At 56.5% G+C, this 14,484-nt stretch overlaps 1 protein-coding gene across 4 annotated transcripts in view; it reads left to right on the forward strand.

Annotated features, from left to right (window-relative positions):
- The window catches only part of LOC146597543 (voltage-dependent T-type calcium channel subunit alpha-1H-like), a 197,849-nt gene that overhangs the window by 14,227 nt on the left and 169,138 nt on the right, over positions 1 to 14,484 (forward strand). For 2 of the 4 annotated variants that reach the window (XM_085301955.1, XM_085301957.1), the window contains exon 1: positions 5,364 to 5,380. The exons of 1 other annotated variant lie outside the window; for it this stretch is intronic. The gene's annotated coding sequence lies outside the window, so the exon portion shown is untranslated. Of the gene's footprint in view, positions 1 to 5,362; positions 5,381 to 14,484 lie in introns of those variants that run through there. One more of the 4 variants, XM_085301959.1, reaches the window with a different exon arrangement.

Raw genomic sequence — 14,484 nt, forward strand, 5'->3', positions numbered from 1 at the left:
GCCAGGGAGGTTTTTGCGGAGTCACGCGTCTCCGCTGGCAGGAGGCTGAGGGACACCGCTGCCGCTCGTCGTGTGCCACCTCAGTGCCTGAATTCAAGATTTTTCTCATAACAAATATTTGATTCAAGAGCCTTCAGACCACAAATCAAAGTTCCTCATACATCTGGGTTTAGCAATCAGGGGGTATCGTGTTTTGCATCTTTCACATGCTTATTTATATGGTATCTGAAATGCAGGTCACCTCCTGAGCCAAGGGCTTCTTCTTGCTCTTGCTGTGGGATGCATGTCTAATGGCGAGGTCCTGGGGGACACAGAGCCCCTGGCATGCTCGCAGCTCCTGCAAAACTGTGTGATCGGACAGTGCAAAACAACAGAGAGCCAAGCCCACCCGTCAGTGTTTCACTGTCCCAAAGCTTTTCCCCCGTATATCTACCCTTCTTTCAACCAGCACCAGCTCTGAGAAGCGGCTTCATAAATCAGAAGCGCCATTACCTCGGCTTGGACAAGGCTGCGAATTGACCCAGCTCTGAACACCAACTTAAATAGTCCCTTCTTGGTGAAAATAGAGGAGTTTATTTCTAGGAGTCCTGCCACCTCTTCATTATTAATTCGGTTCCTGTTGGCTCATCTCGGTCTGGAGAAGGGCTAGGTCTGGAAGTGCTCGTATGGATTTTCTTGGGGGAGTTTCTGGCCTGCATCGAGGTTTCAAGCGAAGACTCGTTCTTTTGAGATTTCTAGTTCAAACTCAAGACTCAACAAGGTCTCTAAGCCGCCTGGGTGTTTGGCAGGTACTTAGCTGAGCCGCGAAGAGTTGACGATCGTTCCACTCGTCTCGCGCCTCGATCGCCAAGCTGGATGCTTTTAGCCCCATTTCAGCCCCTTCCTGCAGTTGCCACCAGTGGAGCTAAACGCTCCACCGAGGAGCTCTCACATGCCCGGCCGTGTCCCGCTGCCGCAGCAGCAAGCGGCACCACCAAGCCGCAGGCAGCCCATGGGTTTCGGGCAGCTATCGAAGAGGCAGGAGCCAAAAAGCACCGAGTTTGCATCCCAGCACCTCGCGTCCTATCCCTGTGCCTGGGGAATCTCCTGTTCTGTAACCTAGATGTGCTCAGCACCTTCCTTCGGGGGAACCCCTGGGCTTACACCTTGTTGCAGCCAAGAAATGAGGCAGGGAGTAGTCAGAAAGGGTGTGAGGAGGGAAGGTTGTGTGGGGGGGGACGTTAAAAGAAGCAGCTGATCTTGGCTTCGGTTTTTGCTGCTGTCAGTTGCTCGGTTTTGTAGATCATCTCCTAGCTCAAGCGAGATCAAAGCAAGAGGGAAAATAAATGTAGACGTGCAGCGCGCTGGGGGAGCGACCATTTGTTGCGTTCTCCCCTTGGAGAGGTTTAAATCGAGGCTTTGCTACTTCACGTACTAATTACCTATTGTTTGGCTTTTGCATTTAATAAGGAAAATAAACCTTGGTCTTGAAACTGTTCCGTGGCACGTTGCGCTCTTCAGAGGGCTGGAGGCTGGAGGCCTCCGCCGGGAAGGGCTGGGAAACGCCGCTGGCTTTTCCAGAGAGCCAGTGACACTGTCATCCAACCATCCATCCATCCGTCCAGCAATGGTCCCGGGCTCCCTCCTGAGCCAGCTGGCACCCTCCACGGAGATATCTCCTTATCTTTCCTTTCCCCATGACTTCATTTTAACTATTTATTTTCCTTGCAATTGGATTTTTTCTCCCTTTCCACCATCCTTCTCCCAATTTGCTTACCTAAGAATTAAAAATTACCAATCCTTGAAAAAAACAGAGGGCTTGATGTATTCTCTTGGATTGCCCAGTCCAGTCCTGTTCTGCTGCAGGCATCACATCTGATATAAACTCTTACATAAACTTGATGGACTGCAAAGGATTCAGATTTCTCTTTCCTGCTAATTTGGGAGGGAACAAACAGTCCAGACTTGCACTGGCCATGATGCATCATGGAACAAATTTCTTTTACTCCTGAAAGGAGGGGAAAAACGAAAAAGAAAAAGAAATCGGAGGCATGCAGGTGCTGCCATTAGCAGGCACAATATTTCCATCAACCTCTGATCGTCCGAGGCTGCAGCTCTCCATTTGTGGTGCGGCCGCAGCAGGTGAGCTGGTGACCGGGGTACGTAATGTCTTGAAGCATCATTGATTCCCATTAATAAATTAACGTTGGTTGAGATCACTTGGTAATTGGTCGGAGTGCCAAAGCACGAGGCCAGTGCTGTTTGCTACTACATGTAGGTACCAGCTCGTAACGTCTTGGATATCCGCCAGGCCTGCGTAGGTGTTGGTTTTGACTATCAGAAGACTTTCATATTCGTTGTATTTTGTGACAGCATCAGTTGCCCTTTTCTTCACTGCATTAATTTAATTGACAGATCTGTATTTTTTTGGTTCATGAATTTTTATGATTGGAAGATACTTTCTCTGGTGTAGCAGCCATGAGAGATTTATGTTGGAGTAAATGGATCGGCTTGGCACGCATACAGGAGCTGTACAAATGACTCTTTTTAAGCTCCACAGAGATAATTAAAAGTAATTGCATGGGCATCGGAGAAACAACAAACCAAACTCTGTTCCGGGGGCACATGGCCACCCCYGTCCGCTTGGCCCCACTAATGCTGGTTATCACGAGCAGATCCAGTGCATGCTGTGATCTCTTATTTCGTATTAATTAATCAAATTATGCACTCGTGAAAACGTGTTTTTTAGTGGAAAAATTAAAACTGGTATGTAGAGCCACAGTGAATGACTGAGACTGAAGCACGTGGTCAGGAGGGAATTGAAGAGCCGCTGAACATTTAAAAGAAATACAGTGACAGCAGAGGATGTGAACGGACTTGATGGAAGAGAAACTGCACGAGAGAGAGGAACACGGCGCAAACTTCCCACAGTGCTACCAAAGTGGTGAAGGAAAACTCCTTTCTGGAAACACTTTGAACTAGACTGAGTCCKGAGCCGAGCGGGAGACCACACGTGGTGCCGTCAGCCCGGTGGCAGCCCGCCGCTGCGGAYGGTCGTTGCACCAGCAGCTCCTCCTTGGTGGCCAACGCGCGGTGCAGCCGCTGGGAGCAGGGACGGTGGCCTCACGTGTCGCTACTCCTTCGTGTTCAGGCAGAGCACAGGGAGATACCCATAATTTATCTGTTGAAGAGCAACAGCATCAGCAAATGGACCAACTTGGTCACGCGGTGGAGTATGTTCCTCACGGGTGAGAGGAACGTGGCAGAGAACTGGTTTGCGGTGGCCTTGGACGGGTGAGATGATAACCTCAAAGGGTTTCCGCTAGTCTGTGAAATACTGAGATGTGYTACAGAGCGGGTACAGTTGAAGTATTTTCTTTTTAGCTGCTTGAGCTCTAAATGCGGATTTGATCAGGTGGTGACGTAGGCTTCTAAATCCCAGATTCCCTTTTTTAATTAAGAACAATACCGCGAGCTTGCACCAGTGTGAACGAAGCCGTCCCCGCAGCTCCGTCGAGGCCGTCGCGAATGCTTCGCCTCTGGAAATCCAAGCGGCTTTTCTAAACGGTGGGGGAAACCTCTCCGCTGTAAAACAGCGCCCTAACTAGTTATGAATTTTCCTTTATTCGTTTGCTGGCCGGGAACGGGCTCGCCGGGACGCCGTTCACACTGGTTTCGGGTGGAAGGATGCTGCCCGTTAACGTCCTCCTCGTGCCTTGTGTCCTCTGGATTTTCACCTWGTAGTTTAGTAAGAATTCGGGAGAGGTGCTTAAAATTCCTTCCTTCTCTGCTGTAGCGTGAACTGGAAGATTATTGACCCGTGGGGCTGGGAAGAAGAAGGAGCGGTCGAGGCGCCGGGGCTGGCCCTGCTCGTCTCGGACCCCGCGGCACGAGCCGCCCTGGTTTGAGGCAGCGTAAAACGCGGAGAGATGCCTRGCGCGTCGCTCGTCCTAGATAACTGGACCCGCGCCAGCCCCCAAAAGCCCTGAAACGGCTGCCACTTTTTGTAATGACCATATATGGGCCCATGTAGGCCAGTTCCCGCGCGTTTCCGCCCGGCTGGAGAAAGCACTTTGAATTCTCCGGGGATTTGGTGGAGCGATTCCTTCGTTTGGGCTCGCGCTAGTCCTGTGGCCGGGGCTGGGGTTGTTCCCTTTGCGCCGGCCTTTTGCAGGGATCCCCCTTCGCCCTCCAAAAACCCGGCAGAATTAACCTGCCTTCAGCGTCGCCGGCTGTAGAAGCAAGCAGTGAAATCCTTCCCCGCGATATTTCTCCAGGTAGTTTGTGCATCTGGAGGAAAGAGCGCGTGCGTGTCAGGACGTTCGCCTCCGCTCGGTCCCCGTGATGCGGAGCTGCCTGAATCCCGGCTCAGCGGCCGCGATTTCCGCTGCTCAGCGCAGGGAGCAGGCAGGATCCTGCCCGGGAGGTTTCTCCGGCGCGCGGTTTGGTATTTTCCCTGTTCCTGCCCCCTCTAAGCTCTTGCCAGCCGTGTCCTGTAGCRGCTGGAGTCAAGCAATGAGAAAGAGGAAAATAATCGTGCTTGAAAAGAGCGTTACAATAAGTTAAATCCTCTTGCTTTTGTTTTATTAGAGGCAAGGACGGGGTTAAACTTTGTGTCTTCTGCCAATGTCTTTCCCTGAAGCCCTTTGAGCTTTCCCAAGATGTCACTCTGGTCCCCTGCGCTTAATGGGCTCTAAATACAGTATACTTTTTTCCCCTCCTCCGTGCCAGCTCTGCTGGGTTCTTCCGACGGGAGCGTACCGTGTTTCACCCCGCTGAAAACGGACGTGATGTGACACTCGCAGCGTTTGCGCTGGCACCGCACGCGCCAAACACGTGGGGCTGTGATTAACACCTGATCCCAAACGTGAACCGGCTAATTGAGTGCATTATAAGAAAAAAAATTTTTTTTTTTTGATTTTATCTGATCCTCTCCGTCGTTTCTTTCCCGCCACGGGGCAGCAGGCGGCTGTTCGGGAGCTGAGCCGTCCCGGCGCGGGGATGTCCCCGAGGAAAATCCGTCCCAGCGCTGGGCAGAGGCGGCGGCCGGGGCTGGCGATGCTCTTGGCGGCCGTTTATTTTTAGGAAGGAGGGGACTGAAACGAGACCCGTCGCGGTGCCYGGGAGCTCCCGGCCACCCCCTGCGTCCTGGCCCGCTGCCGGCGGGGCGGTCGGCGCTAGCAAAGCCGCGGCGCGGAGCCGCCGCTCCTGCTGCCCTCGCGAGGATTTGCAGCTCGCCGAGCGGCGGGAGCCGTTAAATAACTTGGCGCGTAGTGCCCGACGCCGCGAGCTCGGAGCGCCGCCCGCCCGCGAGCGCGAGGCCGCAGCCACCGAAGCAGCGGCGCTCGCTCGGCCGGCCTGTCGCGGTGACCCCTGCGTCGCGAGCGCCCGAATAACTCCGGTTAGCAGGGGCGCAGGGGGCAGAAAGCTTCGCAGGCGCTCGCCGGGCACCGCGCTGGGCGGGAGCGGGCCGGGCAGCGGCCGGGCGGGCTGCGGGGCTGGCGGGGCTCTGCTCTTGCTGCGGGTGCAAAACGCACCCAACCGCGCCGCGTGCCTGCGGTCTGGCGGGGAATCTTTTTTTTTTCTTTTTTTCTTTTTTTTTCCCCCAATGGCTTCGCTGCGCGCCTTTGCTCTTAGCTTGAAGCGCGGATGGTCCGGTGTTTAGAGGGGAGGACATCTGTAAAGATGAATAACAGTGATAATTTAACAAGGAGTCCAGCCAATTTTACTTTTAAATCCAATTTCAACAAGGCAGGCCGTACCACTGTAAATGCCAGAGCTATTTATACCGCGAGCGGAGGGAAGGGATAAAGCAGAGATTTAGAAAACCTCAGTGCTTCAACCAGAATGCAGCGTGTAAGAGGCCGAATCCCCCGCGGCGGGCTGCTCCCCTCCCCTCCCCTCCGCTCCCCTCCGCTCCGCTCCCGGCGCGGCGGCCTCCGGCAGCCCGGGCGGATCGGCTTTTCCAAGGCGCGGGTCGCGAGCTTCGCAGGGCTCCTCGTTCTTTGCCYGCGGTGCCGCCGTCTCGGATGCGCTCGTTGGCACCGAAAGTCGGAGAGCCGCAAGCCGTCGGCGGAGCAGCCGCGCCGTGATTTCGGCGCGGGGGTCGGAAAGCCGGGGCCCTTCTCGAGCCCCGTTCCCACCCGCGGCGGTTCCCGCTGCCCGGCTCGGCTTCGGCTCTCGGGGCGCAGCCGGGCGCCTCGCTCTCCCCGAGCGAACGTCTTCGAGGGGGGGATTGCTTTCGGCAGGAGACCCGAGCGAAGCGTCAGCAGACGCTTCCAGCGCGAGACCTGGTGCCCGTCCTCCCTCCCGTCCTTCGGCCGAAATCCAGGGCCGGCTCCTGGGTGATTTTACAGCGACGAGCCCACCGGAGCCCTGATGKCCCTTAGGAACAAGCAGGTGCATCGGAAAGGAGATTACGGAGCTCTTTGGGGGGAAAATCACTGCATTTCCATTCGGAAAACAGACCTTGCCTGGCATCTTCTGGGCTTTTCCTATTTTTCTTTTTTCATGGAGGAGGAACCACCATGAATCCCAAGTACTTGAAAACGTTTGACCTAATCAGTCGGTTCAACGTTAAGCCTGTTCTWGGCAGGAATCTGCAGTGGCCTCAGTCTTAGGGCGAGTTTGGTAATAGCTATTAAAAYGACGTTCTGCCAACAGTTTACAAGTTTTTTTATCAGATAGAACAGTGTTTCCTTCTAGCAGGCAGAGTCGAAGTGGCAAGATGAGGTTTATGCAACGCGATCCAACTCGTTGTGAGGTCTCTGCATATTTTGCTGCGCTGCTACGTAATCCRGTGACGACCTGGGGAGAGCGGGGAAGCGTCCTCGTGTCGGGGCGCTCGTCGCTTCCGGCTTCCTTTGCATTCCCCTTGCAAAATCCCTGTTTGGGTGTTTCCAGCAGAAACGCCCCAGCGGGATGCCAGGGCAGAGCACGGCGGCAGCGTCCCAGCACCGCCGCGAGAGCCCGGGCTCTGCCTGAGGCTCGGAGGTGACCAGGAATAGCAAGCGGTACTGTTTTGGCCAAAACTCTCTCGGAAGATGATTTTAAGGAGTTGTGTCATTATTAGAAATCCGAAACGTGGGCGCCCGTGTGAATTAGGGCTGGAAAGGCTGGAAAGCTCCTTCTCGGAGGTGGGAAGCTGAGCGGTCGCAGCGGGCAGAGGTGCTGGGGCGGCGCGCGGCATTTCCTCGAGATATTTTTTTCTTCTTTGCATTGAGGAAGAGTCGTATAAATCTTCCGTGCAAACCGCTCCTCCTGCAGCCCCTCCGCTTGCCGTCGGCGTAAAGCAGGTATTAACGCAGCAGCCGTAACGGGAGCAGGAAAACCTCCCCAGGGGCTGGRGGGGAGCAGCAGGGTCGCGGGCCGGGCTGCGAACCTGGAGCTCCCCAGCTCCTGCTCCGCTTTGCTGCCGGCTCACTGCGCTCCCATTTACCCTCCTCTTACCTCCTTTTCCCCAGTGGTAATATCCGGCTTTGGGGAAAAAATACGGTCTTACGCCAAAACCATAGCCGTTAATGGGATTTTTCCAGGCTCTTCGTGAGACTTTGGGTTGACCGACAAAGCGATTAAGGACTAGGAGGGAGCAGCAGAGGAGAGGGGTGATTTGCTGTGCAAATGCACCAAGGATCAGCGGATTAGGGCAGTTTGGGGCTAATGCTGAGATTTTGGGCAGCGGGCCGCCTCTTTGTGGGGCACACATGAAAACGAGCGTCCTCGGCGTGGTGGGGTTTTTTAATGCCTGGATTTTATTTAGCTGGCGACTCTCCTGTCACTTTTATTACTTCAGGGAGTAAAGAGGAGGGGAAAATGCAACAACTTAGTGCAAGTATTGGCAGGCGGCAGCAGCAAGCGAGATGAATTTGTTGTTTATTGGACTGTGTTGCCTGACAGATATGAAATTCTGCGAGGGAGCTGCGGCGGGATTTCTCTGGAGAGCGGCTGGGTCCCTTCTTTCTTTCTCGCTCCTGCTTTCCCGTTGTGTCTGTGTGCAGTYGCTGAGCAATTTCTGAGGACCTGGGGTGAGGGGACATCCTGGAAAATAAGGTGACAGCGAGCTTAAGCCTGCTGCARCTTTAAGCAGAAATGCCACTTCCTCTGAACTGATGCGTGTCTTGTTGCATTTCATCCCCAATAAAAATAATCTGATCTTTGCAGCTGGGAGAAAATCCAAAATAATAGCTGTACAGCTTGGATAAAGGAGTTTTCTTCTTTTTTTTTCTTTTTGAAAGGGGTGCTTTCCTTCAGCCACCTGCTTTGCACAGYGAATGAGCCTTCCCCAGCCGCCACCAACACCGAGGTCTTCCTTTGGTCTATTTAGTTTAGTCGGGCTGTGCTTTCGACTAAAGTAAACAATTTTCACACTGTCCAGCATTATAAAATGCAAAGCGTCATACGTGTTAGGAAAAATAAACACATAAACGAGCACATTAAGCCCGCACTCTTTGCAGCCCGGGCAGAGCGTGCGCGCGAGCGTTAGGGCACGTGTTGGCAGTGCAGCTGGCGGGGGCCACCATCGAGGTCGGCGAGGTACAGGCAGCCTTCTGCTGCTCCTGCCTGCAGCTCCAGCGGGAGATTACTCCGCTAACGTAAGCGAGGAGCTTGGAAATGAAAAGCATCGTATGGGCCTAGGCTAAAAGTGGTTGAAGTCAGCACAGAGATCCGAGCAAGAYTGCAAGACTTGACTTGCAGGTTTGCAATAAAATCTGTGCCCAATACCTGCTCTATTAAAAAAAAAAAGAGAGAGAGAGATGGGAGCAAAGTGCAATTTTAGCATTTGTGGCACCGTAAAACCCCTTAATGAAGGAGCAGAGAGGCTGGAAAGCTCTCCCCGCTCCGGTACCGCTGCTCTGCGGCGGCCTGCCGTGCGCCCTGAGGAGCTCGGCGCCGTCGCGGGCCGTCGGTGGGTAAATCTCAGCCTTGCTCAGCAGCGCCGGGAAGTTGCGTCCGCTTCTCGCAGCGCTGCGAGCGGAGCGAAGAGCGCTGGAAGCCCTGCAGCRGCAGTCCGGATTGCTGAGAGGTCTAAAAACCGTGCGTTTTTGGAAAACTACCCTGGAAAACACTCTTACATTTCACTTCTGAAAAGAAGGCCAAGAAAAATAGTGTAATTACTCAGCGCAGAGTAAGAGCTGTCGCGCGTGGCCGGGAGGAGCACGGCTTCCTCCGGTGCAGAGCGACCGGCTCCAGGTCACCCTGTGTTCTCCCAACCTCTGTTTTTTTGATGTCTAGCAGAGCCTGGTGATTTGAAATACCCTTCAGGGTTCCTGAACCTCAGCAGTGCAATTTGGCTGGGTGCTTGCAGAGCCCCGGAGGGTGACGAGGAGCGTGAGATGCAGTGTCTGTATAAATAGCCAGGCTGTCTTACTGCTTTTCCCGGGCAGGGGCAAGGGAGGCTTTCCAAAGATTCCTTCCTCTCCAATAGATTTCATTGCCACAAAACTTTTAGCTTTCATGTTTTCTCTGCCCCTGGAGCAGAYAGCAACAGTTGCCTGCGCACTGTTTGTTCCCTATTCAGACAGTAAAACAAGTTAATTGAAAGGATACTGTGCATATACTCGAGATTTTTTTTATTTGGGTTGGAGGAGGTTTGGGGCTATTTTGGTTTTATTTCTGCAGACTGCTCAGGCTTCACCTGAGAATTAATTTCTGCCTATTTTTCGCTTACCGCAAGCAARCGTGCATGTTATAATTTCCTAGGCCAGGCTCCTTAAATGATTCTTATTTCCTCTTCACYTCCTTCAGCGCCGGGGGAATATCAGCCGTAGGCATTTCCGCTTCGCGGCTTTTATCAGGACGCGCTGCAGCGTCTCGCCCGCACGAGCGCGAGCCCCCGGCGTCGGTCGCGCCGTTGCAGGCTGCCGGGCGCCCGGCGCCCGGCCCCGCAGCACCCTCTCGCCCGCAGTCGCGGGGTGTTGCWCCGCCTGTCACCTCGCTGCCGCCGGGCGGTTGTTCTGCTACCAACGTCCCGAGGAGGAGGACGAAAAGCTGGAGGAGAAGGGGCGAGGCGAGCACGCGCCTGTCCTGCTTCCCCTCTCTGCCCCTGCAGACCGGTAGCATCCTGCAGCCAGACCCATCAACCTGCTTGCTGCCTGTCTGTCGCGGGGAGTTTTCTCAGCCACGTGAAATGTAATTTCAGATGTTTTGTGGCAGCGCATAACCTGGCAACCCACCTACACGCTGCGGGAGAGCAGAGGCAAAGTTATCTAATAACAATTGAATATTCGCCTGSAAGCAACTTACTCTGCAGCTTTGAACTATTGACTTGCCAGAGTACCCAAGAATTAAAAAAAAAAAAACAGGCAAGAGAAAGTAAATTGCCACTTGGAAAGGTGACTCTGACACAAGCAATCTATTCCGGTGTAATCGKATTTTCTCTCCTATTTCCTGCGGCCACGGAAAACGAAGCCGCCTGGGTTAAGGCAGTCGGTTTACATCGATCGCCGGCACCGCCGGGACGTTTGGGATGAGCAGCGGTGCGGAAGAAGCCGCAGCCGGGCCCGCGGGAGCGGAGGGCGACGAAGAGCCCGGGCGGGCGAGGAAGAGCCCGGGCGCCCGGCGGCAGCTCTCCCGAGCGGCGGCTTGGGTGGGAGCCTCTGCGGGGCTTTCTGATCCCCAAATACGGGGATAAATGTGAGGATAAATAAGGCATATTTGTTCTGGTTTGGGGTAAAGCTATTAGCTGTTGTCCAGTGACTTGCTTTTAAAAAGGAAAAGCAACAAGAAGAAAATATTTYGAAAAGCAGGTGGTGCAACTGGCTGCTTTTGTGCCTGTTGCAGAAGGAGAGAGCTCGAGTTTTTAGAGGGGTCTGCGCGCTGTGATCGGGGGAGAGTACCGGAGCGGCGCAAGTCTCCCTGTCCGTTAGCCGCTGAATTAAGCAAGTCGTGCGTTTCTTCGTCAAAAAGTTGGTGTCCCATCGTCGTGAGCAGCGGGGTTAACCAGCACAGCCGTCGATTTTCGTTCCTGCAAGGAAGCAGGCGGTGCTGCTTGCAGCTTTCCCGCTTTAGGAGCTTCCCGATGGGATCCGGCTCTCAGGGTAACTCGCTCGCGGGAAGCCGGAATAAACGGATTAAACCGACGGCTGTAAAGTGACTTTGACCGTGTAGATGCTGCGTTGGGATGGTTCCCYCTGAAAAGGGGATGTTTTCCTTGGAAGACGAGCCGCGGGCGCCTGCCGCGCCGGGCGCTTTCCCACGCCCGGGGGGGGCGGCGGGGCGGGCGGCTGCGGGCGCCGCGGGGCCACGCTTGGCTCTTCTGCGGTCGTTTCCCTCATTTACGCCTCTCGAGGCCGCCGGCAAACTGGTCTCGTTGAACAACCGCGGCAGTTYGGCGCATTTTTCCCCCTTTTCCCTCTTCGTATTCCTTATCCCTTCCCCGTCTTTCACCCCGCTCCGTTTCTCCCGAGCCCTCTGAGCTCAACCCTAGCAGCGGTYGAGTTTGACTACGATCGAAATCAGGGTCGCACAGATCCACCCAGCCCTCGCTAGAAGATGGGGAACGGTTTTTAATGTTGAGAAACACACGTAGAGCGTCGCTCGGGCACCACCGGCTCTCCTCGGGCAGSTCAGAGGCGTTGCGCCGCGGCCGGGTTTATTGCAGAAATTCGTCTTTTCGACGCGCCCAAAGCCCAGCGGGAATTCCCACCGGCTTCACGCTCCTGCGTTAGCGAGAAAAAAAAAAAAAAACGCTAAGGAAAAGCCTTCCGCTACCTCCCTCTTGGAAAAGAGAGGCTGGTGCACGGGGCCGGCTTAGCGGCTGCGTGCGCRGCGCGGGGGGGCGGCGGGACGGACGGACGGATGGACAGCCGGACAGTCGTCTTGCACAGCTTGGAAGCAGTTAATGCTGTGGTTGGGGGAAAGGGAGAAAACATCAGCGGAGCGCGCGCGTGCGTGCGTGCACGCGCGTTCGCTGGCGAGCTACAAACTTCTTGGAAACGCGGACTTATAAGGCAACGCTTGCGAGAATCCCGTTTTGAGCCGCGCGGCGGGTCTATTTTTAAACGAACTGACGGGCGGCGAGCATTTCCCGCGCGCGAACGGGCGCGGGAGGCGCCGGGCCCGCGGGGCTGCTCCTGCCCGGCGGCGAGCCGGCCGCGGCGTGCGCCCGGCCGGGGCACGGCCGGGGAACGAACGATGTCTTTTTACGTCTCTCTTAAATGTCAAAGGTGGCTTCAAAGGGGGGTTTTGACAGGGGACCGAGCCGCGTACGGGTTTCTCCTCGGATGCCGCACGTTCCTCAGTCAGTGCTCAGGGATGCGAGTGTGTTTTATTAATGAACGGGTATTAACTGTCCTGCTCCGGCTCGGGGAGGAGAAACCTCGGCGCGTATGCCTGGAGCGAGGGACGCGCGCGGTGGCTCCCTTAGCCGGGCGGGAGCCCGCGTGCGGCATGGGATTTGCGTAAAACCCAGAATGGGTTGAATAAGCCGTAGGCGCGGGGTAAGGGTTTTACCTAGAGACCTTCCGAAAAGGGTGCGCTCTTTTGCCTGCTCCCAGGCGGCAGAAGCCAGCCAGATCCCGCAGGGAAGCAGCTCCGCCGGGAGCAGCTGCCCCGGAGGTGCCCGAGGAGGCATCCAGGTTCGGTCCAAGAGGCCGAAGTTTGCCTGGAGACGCCCTGCGTAATTCCTTTCCCCTTCTCCTAGAAAAATCCCAGCCGTTTGTGGAATCGTTAGGCTCGGGATTAGCAAAGCAGTAATTAACTAGAGTCAATTAGCAATCGCCTGCAAAAACTCTGCAGGTGCCTGGGGGTTAGGGCATGCCCGGGGGGGGCAGCAAAGCCRGGCCAGGCTCTCCGAGGAGCAGAGGCGTTCCCAGGGGGGCGAGCGGGGCTGCGGGTGCCCGTGGCCCACCCGCGCGTGGTGCAGCTCGGGGCGGTCCCCAGCGCTCCTGGAGATGAAACTTGGAGAGCCGTTCTGCAGGGAAAGCACGCTCMAAGCTGTGCACAGAGCCCAGGTGCCCAGAACTGCAAAAAATACCCAAAGTGTCGTCTTTTGAGGTGCTCTTCCCGGGAGCACCGTCGCTCTCCCGCTGCGCCGTGACGCCCCGGCGCAGCCGCGGGGCCGCTGGAGGAAGACGCAGCGGCGTGAACGCGGCGCAGAGGGAAAGCCGCTCCAAAGCTGTGGGTGATGAAGCCCTCGCCCCCAGCTCTCGATCGAAGCTGGGCCTGCGCTGGCCCCTTGCAGCTGGAGCAATCGCAGCTCGCTGCTTTTGCAACGCCTGTGGTGTGTCCAGCTGCTCCGGCGTCCGCAGGACCTCAAGCCTCAGCGCGCTGCAGGAGGTGTCCGCTGCCGGCAAAGCCCCTGCGGCAGGAGGGTGAAATTCCCCGCCACRGCCGGTGGCTCCGGGAGGTGGGCTGAGCTCGGGGAGACGCCAAGCGCCCAGAAAGCCGCCGCGGCCCCACCTGCCCGAAGCGCTGCCGCGGCAAGGTGAGGTGCTAGAGCAGGGCTCCTTCGGGACCGCGGCTCGGCGAGGTTTTTCCCCTCTTCCTCCGGGCACATCGGAGGATSATCCCGCTGTGCTGACAGCCCGGTAGCCATAGATGACGTGTGCATGGACCTCCTACACCGTGACAGCTACGACTGAGGGCACGGGAACTCTCCGCGGTGCAGGAACGCCATCGGACAGTTTAATCCTTGCCTGCGGCAGGGCAAATCTCACGGTCCAGCGCGCGCYGCCACGCGGGTTTCGTTTTTCCCCCCGGCTCCTCCCGGAGGGCTGCTGGCGCGCGGCCGCGGGCGAGCGAAGCGCCAGCGAAGGGAGCCGTCCGCTTTCCCGAGCACGCCGGCACCGCGCCRCCGCCGCCGCGGGAGCGGGTGCTGCCGGCTCCCCGGGCCCGCGCGGGGGCTGGAGGGGAGATGGGCCCCCTCGCGGGCCCGCGCTCCCCGCTTCCTTCCTAACCCCCCACCAGCCGGCACGTCCACCGATGCAGCAAGCCAAATGCACGGGTAACTTAAGAGGCTTTAGGAAGGYGGCGGAGAGCGTCTCCGCGTGCCAGCGGGCGGGAAATCTATTGGTTTCTTTTTTTTTCTTTTTTAACCTGGAGGAGATTTTATTTCCTCAGCCTACGTCCGTGGTTTTGCAAGGCGATGGGTCGTTTGCAGCCAAAATACGGGCAGCCTGGAAGCGAAATGCCCACGCCAAGAGCGGGGGGGAGCGGGTTGCAAGCCCTGGTGCGGCCAAGCGAGGGCTTCAGCCTGCCTCGCGCTGGGGAGGCGTCCGCCTGGACGACGCACAGCATCTGGCGCGGTGAAACAGAGCAAATAATCGCGCTCCGCTCGGAAAACCTGCTTGTGACGGGAGACCGCTCCCGGCCCAAAGCTGGGGGCCGCCGGGGCGGTTTTTGCGCCCGCGCGTGCTCGTGCGCTGCCGCCGCGCGCCCCGGTCCTGCTTCCTCGGGCTGCCGGTGACAGGCAGTAGCCAGCGCGCTTAACCGCAAGGAAATATTTTCTATAGATCTTTCAGAAAATCTGCTTCAGCCTGAATTTAAAATAAACATTGCCATGTTTGG

This window comes from Rhea americana, unplaced genomic scaffold (genome assembly GCF_003343005.1).
Source record: "Rhea americana isolate MKP2758 unplaced genomic scaffold, rheAme1 scaffold_181, whole genome shotgun sequence".
NCBI lineage: Eukaryota > Metazoa > Chordata > Aves > Rheiformes > Rheidae > Rhea > Rhea americana.